Source organism: Cynocephalus volans, chromosome 16 (genome assembly GCF_027409185.1).
Source record: "Cynocephalus volans isolate mCynVol1 chromosome 16, mCynVol1.pri, whole genome shotgun sequence".
In the NCBI taxonomy this organism is placed as follows: Eukaryota; Metazoa; Chordata; class Mammalia; order Dermoptera; family Cynocephalidae; genus Cynocephalus; species Cynocephalus volans.
In genome coordinates this window covers 2,153,070-2,163,412 of record NC_084475.1, presented here as the reverse complement: position 1 = coordinate 2,163,412, position 10,343 = coordinate 2,153,070, and positions in this window count along the sequence as shown.

Genomic DNA, 10,343 nt, shown 5'->3' with positions numbered 1-10,343 from the left:
AGGAGATCCGAACCCTTGACCTTGACCTTGGTGTTGATGTTATCAGCACTGAGCTCTAACCACGTGAGAACCGGCCAGCCCTAGTACTCTTCCTTTGTGCAGATGTGCCATAATTTATCATTAACCTGCTCTGGACATTTGCATTGTGACCTACTCTCTTTAGCCACGTCTCCCGCTCCTGCTCTTCCCTCACCTGTACCTGTCCGACTCTTCACCTGTTAAGACGCCGGTGGCCTCCTAAGTAGTCATGTGCTTTTGCAGCTCCCAGCCTTTGCTCATGCAGTTCTTTCTGCCTCCTTCTACTCTGCCTGACAAAATCTCCCCAGCAGCCCGGTTCCAGGAGCTCTCTTCTGGGAAGCCTCCCCGTATCCCTCCCTATCCCCCTTCTGGACTCCTGGGGCTCTTGTTCCACTCAGGTGTCTGTAGTGGCATATATCGGGTATTCTGCCAGGTTATGTGCACGTCTGGCTCCTGTGCCAGACTGAACTCCTATAGAGGAGAAGGAACAGCCCCTTCCTCACTGTGTCCCACATGCTGGGACAAGGCCTGGAGTATAATAGAGGTCTGGGGTTTGTTGAGTGAACAAGTGTTAACTGTCTTGCCTGGGAAACAGAATATACACACTCAGGGTGTGGATTTCACTTTGTTGCACTGAGTTCTGAGGGGGATGAGGGAGGGCAGGGCAGGTCACCTCCCAGCTGGGGCCATCTGGGGAGGGATCAGAGAGCCTCAGAGGAGCGTTTGTTAAGCAGGCCTTTTTGTTTTCCGTATTTCACAGGCTTTGCCATCTGGGGCCTTGCTGACCCTGGAGAGACTGCCCCTCCCAGGGCCAGCCAGTTTCTAGAGCGAGCAAGAGACGGCCTGCCGGCGTGCCTTTTATCAGCAAACGGACCAGTCCAGAGTCCACGCGCCGCGCCGCCTCGTCTCTCTGGCGCTCACGCTCAGGCTGCTACTCTTGTCATATTCACCCCAGGGCCAGGTACCTGACAATTAGGGACCACCTCTATGACCCACAGCCTGCTGAAACGATGTAAACTAGCAACCCTAAGCCTGTTTACCCTACCTCACCTGTTCCTTCTTGTGGAAACCGCAGTGAAGCCCTGGCTGTGTCTGCCCCTCTGTCTCCTGACCGACCCTGATGCTTCCCCACATGACCCGGCCTGCCCCCTGCTTTTGTAACCATCTTTTCAATGGCAACTGTCTCCTAATCTGCTGGTCTCACCATGCCTGAATAAAATAAAACCTACATTTTAAAACAGGGAGGGTTCAGAGAGCCTCAGAAAGGAGTCAGTTCTTGAGCCTGGTTCTTCCTGCCTGAGCTTGGTTGGGCACCCAATACCCCTTCCCCCAAGCCTGAGACCCCTCCCAAAGGAGACAGGTCTGGATCTCTCCTCTCATCCCTGGGGTCTCGGAGATGCAGACCGAAACCTTTTGCCCCAAGGAATCCCTTTGACAATTTGGGCTAACCCCTGGGAGGCTGGAGGGGCTGTTCTGATGTTGGGACACAGTGAGTTGGTCTCCTTGATGTCCCCTCCCATCTCCTTTTGTCCCATCCTCATCCTGGGTCATAGGCCTTGACCCGATCCAGCTAAGCTTTTTGGCTGGATTCTTCCCAAAGCAGGATGGGGGTACAGGTACTCTGAAAACAGCTCTTGTCTTTGGAAAGAGGAGTAGTCTGGGGAATCCCAGGCCAGGAGCCCTCAGGGGCCTGCTGCAGTTCCAGAGTCATTTGGCATATTTGTTCCATGCTAGTCATTGAGGATTTGTCCTCCTGGAGGCCCTTTTTCAGGCACTGTGGACACACCCGTCAACATAACAAAATCCCTTTTCCAGGAGCTTCAATTCCACCCCCACCTTTTTTGTAAAAGTCTTATTGAGATATAATTCATACACCGTACAGTTTACCCATTTACGTCGTATGATTCAGTGGTTTCTAGTACACTGAGTGTTGTGTGACCATCATCACGATCTATTTTAGAACATTTCCACCACCCCAAAATGAAATCCCACACCTTTTATCAGTCATCTCCCATTCCCTCCAGCCTTAGGCAACCAGCAATCTACTTTCTGTTTACAGTTGTCTATTCTGGACATTCCATATAAATTGAATTACGCAATGTCTGTCCTTTGTGATGGGTTTCTTTCACTTAGCGTAATGTTTTTAAGGTTCATGCATGTTGTAGCAGGTATTGTTCTGTGAAGTTAGAAGGGCAGTCCGGAAGACCACTCTTGCAACACCAGATGCAAGTTCAGGAGTCCCTAAGACCACCATTACTTTTGATAATTTACTAGAAGGACGCACAGAACACAATGTAAGCTGTTATGCTCATGGTTATGGTTTATTACAACTAAAAGATACAGCTTAAACTCAGCCAAAGGAAAAGGCACATGTAGCCGAGCCAGGAAAATTCCAAACATGAAGCTCCCAGTTGTCTTCTCAAGTGGAGTTGTGGACGGCATGACTTTCCCAGAAGTGATATGTGACAATATGTGTGGAGAATTGCCAGCCAGGGAAGTCACCCATGCTGTGTTATCCAGAGTTTTTATTGGGGTTCCATCACAGAGATATGGTTGACTACCCACATGGCTGACCCAGGGTCCCCACCCTAAATCATGTAGTTAGACTATCTGGTATGACCCAAAGCCCCCAGGCAAACAACAACACTCCCATCAGGCATGACATTCCAAGGGCTTAGAGATCACCTCTCAGAAGCTGAGGACAAGTTTAAATTCTTCTCTACACTTTCCGCTTATGGCTGAATAACATTCCATTTTATGGCTATACCACATTTTGTTTATCCATTCATCAGCTGATAAATATTTGGGTTGTTTCCACTCTTTGGCTACTACAAATAATACTGCTGTGATCGTTTGCGTACAAGTTTTTGCAGGGACATATCTTCATTTCTCTTGAGTATACACACCTAGTAGTGGAATTGCTGGGTCACTTGGTAACTCTGTGTCTAAGCTTTTGAGGCAGTGTTAGACCGTCTTCCACAGTGGCTGTACCATCTGTTCTACACAACTTTATTGGGTGGGGCCTCCCATGTGCTAGAGCAGAGTGAGAACCAGTTAGCTGAAACCTCGCTTTTTCTGCAAAAGTGATTTTTCAGAAAATTTTTGGTAACTTTTAGACCCACATTTCTTTCCCCAGCCTCAATTTAAGATTATATTATTTGCATTCTTGCCATTTCAATATTTAGTTTACTAATGAGAGCTCGATATAGAAGCTACTTAATTCCTTAACATGATATTTACATTTTCTCATAAAACAACACAGAACCCTCTACCCTGGACCGGATTCTAAGCCTGATGGGACACCTGGTTCTGGCTTCATTGTCTGGGTGAGCAGCGGCGAGCTGTCCCTGTGCATGGCTACTGAGGACTGTGCAGAGAGAGAGGAGGAGGAGCCATTTTCATCCAAGTTTTGCTGGCAGAGGGCTCCCTCCTGTCCTGTGATCTCCAGACCCAGGGAGAGAGGGAGGGCAGCTGTTATCAGTCCATCGCATTATAGCACAGACTGACAAATACCCAATGTGCTCTTTCCCAGCCTCTTCCTTCCTCCAAATGAGCGTGCCTCTGAGAGGGGCTTTAACCTCACACCAGACCCAGGAGAAGCAGAAAGGAACTTGACATTTACTTAACAAAAATGTCTAATGAAAACATCATGTGTGTATATAATACTCTCATAAAAAATTTTTATTATGCAGATGTTGTAAGGACTGAGTGAGAGGACAGAGGTGTCTCCTGTTGATGGTTTCTGCATTGCCCCTGCTCTTGCTCTCAGATACTATGCCAGGGACAACGAGGACCAAAGATCCTGGAGCCCCAACCTGGGTATGGTCAGGGGCCAGTCATCAGCCTCTCTGAGCTTCCATGTGCTTAGCACCCAATGGAAGCCCCCTTTGCAGGGTGGGCACTGGGGAGCACCGAGGGGGCCCCTTCTCTTCCCTCGGGTCTGAGGGGTTCGATCACCTCACTCTCCTCAGCTCTTTCAGGGACAGCCCTGCTACCCTGAGTGACTCCATGTCCACAGCTACCTTCTTAGGAAATGGGCTTTGTGGGTCCTCTCTGCATCCCGTTGCCTGGCAGCCCCTAGCTGGCTGAATGGTGGAATTACCTGGGGAGCCTTTCAGAGCACTGTCCTATGACCCTGCCTGCAGAGATTCCACACTATGCATTAATTGAGCACCTACTTGATGGAAGGTGCTGCACTGGGGCTAGAGTTACAGTGATCAAAAAGATATAGTCACTGTCCTCAAACAACTTCTCAGTCTGGTGGGAATAGGTACTTACTGAATGGAATAATTAATATTTTAAGAAATATCTACTGTAAAGGGTTAGAAATCTTGATTCTTGTTTGACTTTTAGAATAGGGTTTTTAGGTAATGCATATAGGAGAAAATAGTCTCTGGTCAGGGGGCAAAAGCCCACAGTTAGCGTGGCCACAGCCCCTCTAATCAGTTCTAATCACTGCTTAGGTAAGGGATTGTGTACTTTAATGGTTTTAGAGCTAACAGGTGGTCGTCACACTGATCCTGTTAAGAGATTTTAAGAATTGCTGAAGGGAAAAATGTGAAAAAATGTTTGCTAAGGGCAAGCTGTCTGTTGATGGAAACTTTAGAGACAATTATACTTAGATTTAATCATAAGGATGTAACTTTCGCTTAAATCATTTGAGGAGAGGTTATATTTTAGATAATGATTGCAGTTTGACCCACTTAGCTTTTCACAAATTGTACTTTGGAATGTCACGTTGTTAATTTTACTGATGTTACTAGTTTCCATTGTTTAAGCTATACTTAGCCATAGATAACTTTTGTCACACTGCCCATGTCTTTGTGTCCTTTTGAAATGTTTGAATCAACTGATTTTTCTTGTGAAATTTCCTTGTCTTTATAATAAAAAACAGAAGCTGGGCCGGCCCGTGGCTCACTTGGGAGAGTGTGGTGCTGTTAACACCAAGGCCACAGGTTCGGATCCCATATAGGGATGGCCAGTTAGCTCACTGGCTGAGCGTGGTGCTGACAACACCAAGTCAAGGGTTAAGATCCCCTTACCGGTCATTTTAAAAACAAAAACAAAAAACAGAAGCTAACTTTGAATTGGGGCTATCCCCAGTCTACTCCTTCTAACAGAGGAGGTGCTGAGGCCCCTTCGGCTTCTCATCGCATTCATGTTGCAAATCCTCTTGGAAAATCCTTGTTGGGAAAGTTTTTATCTCTTTTATGAACAGAGTGGGAATTTGTCTTCTTAGATCATTGATGGAGTTGGAAGGGACTTTAGTAAACTAGCCCCTATCCCCTAACCTCCTATTTTACAGATGAGAAAACCAAGGCCAACAGCTGAGTTCTCTGGGCTGGAGGAGGAAGGTGGTCCCTGAAAGCCTGAAGGCCGTTGCGTTAAGGTATCCCCGCCAGCTGCTGTCAAGAGCTGCTAAGCTGTCCTCAAGTCCAGCGTCTGATTCCAAGTTAATAAAAGATTTAGGGTGCATTAGTAAAAGTATCTTAATCAAAGCTAGATAAATTCAAGATTAGATTCAGCCATCATGAATAACAGCTAAGGATTAGCAAGAAAGATTACAAATTGCTTCTAGGGGTTTATGTCTTTAAACACTGATAATTATATGTACAGTCTTAAGTCAAATTAAAATAGTGTTTAAGTTCAGCTGTTTTTGTAAATTACCATATTTTTGTAAATTTAAGACTAATGGATGGAAAACTAAGCCAATCTCTTTCCTAACCATCCCTGCTAAGCCTGGCTCCACCCCTTGCTTGCTGTGTGATCCTGGGCAGGTCATTTAACTCCTCTGAGCTTCCACTTCTTCATCTGTATGATGAAGCTGATGATGGCACCTGTGACGTGAGGCCAGATGACCTGGGTCAGACCCCAGATCTACCCGTACCAGCGTGATGCCTTTGAACAAATTACTTGCTCTCTCTGTGCTCCAGTTTCTTCATCTGAGGCCTGCTGCCCAGGACCTGCATGCTCCCTAGGCTGCTTTGGGTGATGGCAAGCCCTCCCACACTCAGTACTGATGGGGGTTGGGCGGGGGAGCCTCTACCCCAGTGGCTCTGGCCTGGAGAAAGGCAATGGTTGTGGGGGAAGGGATTTCTCCCCTTCCCAGGACTACACCTGCTCCTCACACCAGTTCCTTGGAGCAGGCAGCTAGAAGTGGAGGAGCCAGAGGGCTCGGAGCCCCTGTGGGATGGCAGGGGGAAGGGCAGAGCACGGCCCTGGCACTAGCGTCTCCCTGCATTTCTGGGAAGGGGCAGACCTGGGTGACCTGGGCTGCCCCCGTCATGGCTTGCAAAGCACTTTTGGCGGGTCATTTTGTGCAGTCTTCAGAGAACCCAGGAGGTGGATATTATCCCACGCATTTTACAGCAGGGAACGCCCAGGCCCAGTGGCTTGCCCGAGGTCACCCAGTACTCTCCACAGCCCCTGGTCCTCTCCCTTCTGTCTCAACCCCAACCCACTCTGTAAGTGCTCCCTTGGCCCAGAGCAAAAGGGAGGAAGCAGCACGGAGCGTGCGTGTGTGTGTGTGTATGTTGTGCGTGTATGTTCGTGTGTGTGTATGTACATACATGCGGCCCTCTTCCATGTCACCAGTTCAAGCAGGGACACTTCTCTGTCCTTTCTGTCTTCAAATGGCAACTCAAGTGCATCTAACCTGGGTCTGCTTGCTACTTTGGTCCCCTCCCTCAGTCCTACTGTCCAGAACCTTCCTCCACGTCTCCACCCCCTCATCCCTGCCTTATCCAGGGTCTGCAGGGGCACTCCAAGGCATGGTTGGCTTGTGGGGGTCTCCAGCAATGGACATTGGGTTATTACAGGACTCTCCCCTACTCCCAGGGCCTCCACTGATTTTTGCAAGCTCTTCCCCACTTTGCCAATGTGCTACCTGTTCCTGGCCCCCTCGTGTGGTGCCCACGTCAAAGCCCTTGGCACCTCAGTGGGGCCACTGGAAAGAGAAGAGGATAAAAGAAGTAGGAGGTGCAGATGGGGCTGGGAAAGGTGCCACTAAAGGGTGTGTGGGAAGCAGGAAGAGGACATGCTATCTGTACCAGATATCTGCGGCTCCAGAAGCCCTGGGGTGGATTCTGCCTTCCTCAGGAGCACCTGAGATCGGTCAGGCACATCAGACAGGTAGAGACAGGGACTAACCACCCACTGCCCAGCTGGCATCTAAATGGAACCTGCCCAGACCTACTTCCAGAAGTGAACTACATTTATGGAACATCTTCTGTGTGCCTGGCACCGTGATGGTCACTCTACATCTGTCCCCTCCCAAGGTGGAGGCTGCTGTCCCCATTGTACAGATGAGGAAATTGAGGCTCAGTGAGGTTATGTATGTAAGTGGCCTAGGACACACACAAGTGGTTGAGCCAGAATTTCAACCCAGAATCGTCTGCTTCCAGAACTTCCCACCCTGATGTGGTGGTGTGCAGAGTAAAACCAGGAGGCAGGGTGAAGTGTGAGTGTTGGGCCAGGGGTGGGATGAGGAGAAGAGCAAGGAGGCTGCTTCTTAGAGAGGTTTTGCCCTCCAAACAGCCAATCTGACGTAAGTGCAGGGCAGATTGGTGTGTGGCTGTCTGCTGGTGGTGGTGGAGGGGGCTTCAGGATGTCTTGAGGCCGTGAGAGGAGCAGGACCAGGACCCTTGGTCTTCCAGGGATGCCTTGGTTTGGTTCTGGAGTGGAGGCAAAGCCACCTGCCTGGATTCCCTGCTGAGGCTGGGATTGGGGAGGGAGACACAGCATTTTCTTTAAAACAGTGGTTTCCAAAGCAGGAGTGCACCTAGAGGTGCCCAAGATAATCCTTTGGGGTATGGGAAGAAAATATTGGAACTTCTATTTATAGTTTAAGATTGATTTTTTAAAAATTTCTTTTGTGTGTGTGAATGGTTTCTAATATAAATAATAGTTCAGTAGCACAGATATAATAGTTTATAAGCACATATCTATATAATATCTCTATCTGTATCATCTATTTATCTGTCTATATATATTGGCATCGAGGGCTCCAATTTTTTTTTTTTTTTTTTCCTGAGAAGTATAGTCAGTAGAAAAGGTTTCCAGAGCAAGGCCCTGGCGAGTTGCAGGGGTGGAGGAGACGCTGGGAGGGTTCGTGTAGAACGATGGACTGGGGACAGCTGTTGGCGGCCCCTGCTGGCCATGACTGGCAGTGCAACATCACTCAGCGCAGGGCCGGAACTACTGGAAATTCACACCACCAGCTCTCTTACTTTTCTCTGTGCCTTGACTCCCAAAGCTCTGGGCTGAACATCCACCAGAGGAAAACCTTGATTTTAGGGGAAGCAGAAACACTGCCTGCACCCTTGTGACCTCTGGGGCTGAGGCACGAAGAAAGACAGAACTAATTACAGACCCCAGAGGGGGCAGACCCATCCCCCCTGGGGTGGGGGCTTGGGAGGAACTCCGTAACTGCTGTGGACCCCTCAGACCTGCTTCCTTTTCCATTTTCCCACTCCGTTTCCCACCAGCAGCACCCCCATTCCTTTGAGGCCCAACTTAGAACACTTACTGCACCTCTGTTAGGACATTCAACTATACCCACCAGAAAACAAAAACCAAAAAATGAAAAACAACTATATCACCAGAAAGTGCCTTTTCTGTCTATGTGACACACCCCTCCCTGACATCCACCTCAGGCTATGAGCACCAGGAGGTCAGGGCCCTTATCGATTTCAGTATCACAGAAATTGGTGCCTTGTCTGGAATCAAGAAATATTTCTCCCCAATTTGTAATCTCACAGGGCTGTTGTGAGAATCAAGCAATCTCTCAGTTGTAAGGTACTGAACAGACGTGAGGGGCTGGCAATCAGCAAGGCCCTTATTCAAGAGATATTTGTTGACTGACTAATGAGGGGAGGTGGCCTGTAAGAATAATGGATTGAGCTCCACCTCCCAGGCAGGCTAGAATCTGGGGCCCCACCCTGTCCTGGGGATCTTGAATAGAAGGTTTGCTGTAGGTTGCTCGTGGGGTAATAGTTGCCTGACTGAGAAGTACAGTAGTCCCTCAGTATCCGTGAGGGATTTGTTCTAGGACCCTCACAGATCCCAAAATCCAAGGATGCTCAAGTCCCTAATATAAAACGATGTAGTATTTGCATATAACTTATGCAATTCTCTTGTATACTTTAAACCACCTTTAGATCACTTATAATACCTAATACAATGTAAACAGTTGTTATACTGTATTGTTTAGGGACAGGAAAAAACAGACATAATTTTTTTCTAATGTTTTTCATTTGCCGTTGGTTGAACAGATGCAGAAACCATGAATATGGAAGGCCGACAGTAATTAATGTTCTGGAGGGATTCAAGATCCTTCCCCTTCCCAACCAAATGCAAATTGCTCAGTGATTTCCTGCCCAGAGGTGGACAGGTGAGCGTGTAATGGGAAGGGGACCTCTTTTCCTCTTTGAGTTAAATTAGGAGGATCTTCTGGCTCAGAAGGCAGCAGAGAGGAGGGTTGGAAGCAATGCTCTAGGATCCTCTTTGGTCAGAGACCGAAGCCTGCAATTCCAGTCATTGCCGTCAGGGATCGCCAACTATCTTCTCTCTCGATAAACCCGGAGGGTACCTAAGCAAGTGGCTTTCAGCGGTGTGAACTGCCTCTGTGGCTTTTCCCTACACCAATATCCAAACATATACGGGGGGGGGGTGGGGTCAGAGGCGAGCTGAGTCTCCTGGGACTCGAGGAGCAGTCCCCTGCACCCAAGATGAGTTCCCAAGTTAAACCCATTTCTGAGATTTCCAAGCACGTTTCCAGGATGCAGATTAGAAACGTCTAATCTTAGGAGTCCAGTTAGCAAGGAAGAGGGATAACCCCCGCATACTGCAGAGGGCAAGTGCAGGATGTGGAGAGACACTGAGGTTGGAGAAGTGCTGCGGCTGGCCCCGAGTGATCGGAGCACTGGACGAAGGCTGGTCTCCAGGCACAGGGCCTCCAGTATCTTTTACTGGCAGGTCTGGGGTGGAGCCGGAGGGTGGGTGAAGGCGGGCTAGTGGGTTGGATGAACCTTTTATTTACTTCTCCAGAGGGGATTCTGAGGAAGACAGCAAGTTACTTCTTCCATTCTGTAGACAGGGGCACGCACCAGCTCTCCCGCCAACGCCTGAAATAGGGTCACGAACCCCTTCGCAAAGACATACCCCCCTTTTGCAAAATTTTCTTGGAAGTCCGGAATGCAGGTATCCACCGTTCGAGTCTTCGCAGCTGTCCCTGCGGGCGGCCAGGTTGCTCAGTTGGTTAGAGCACGGTGTTATTACCAAGGTCAGCCGGAAAGAAAAGGGAAACAGAAAGGGAAAGGGAAAAG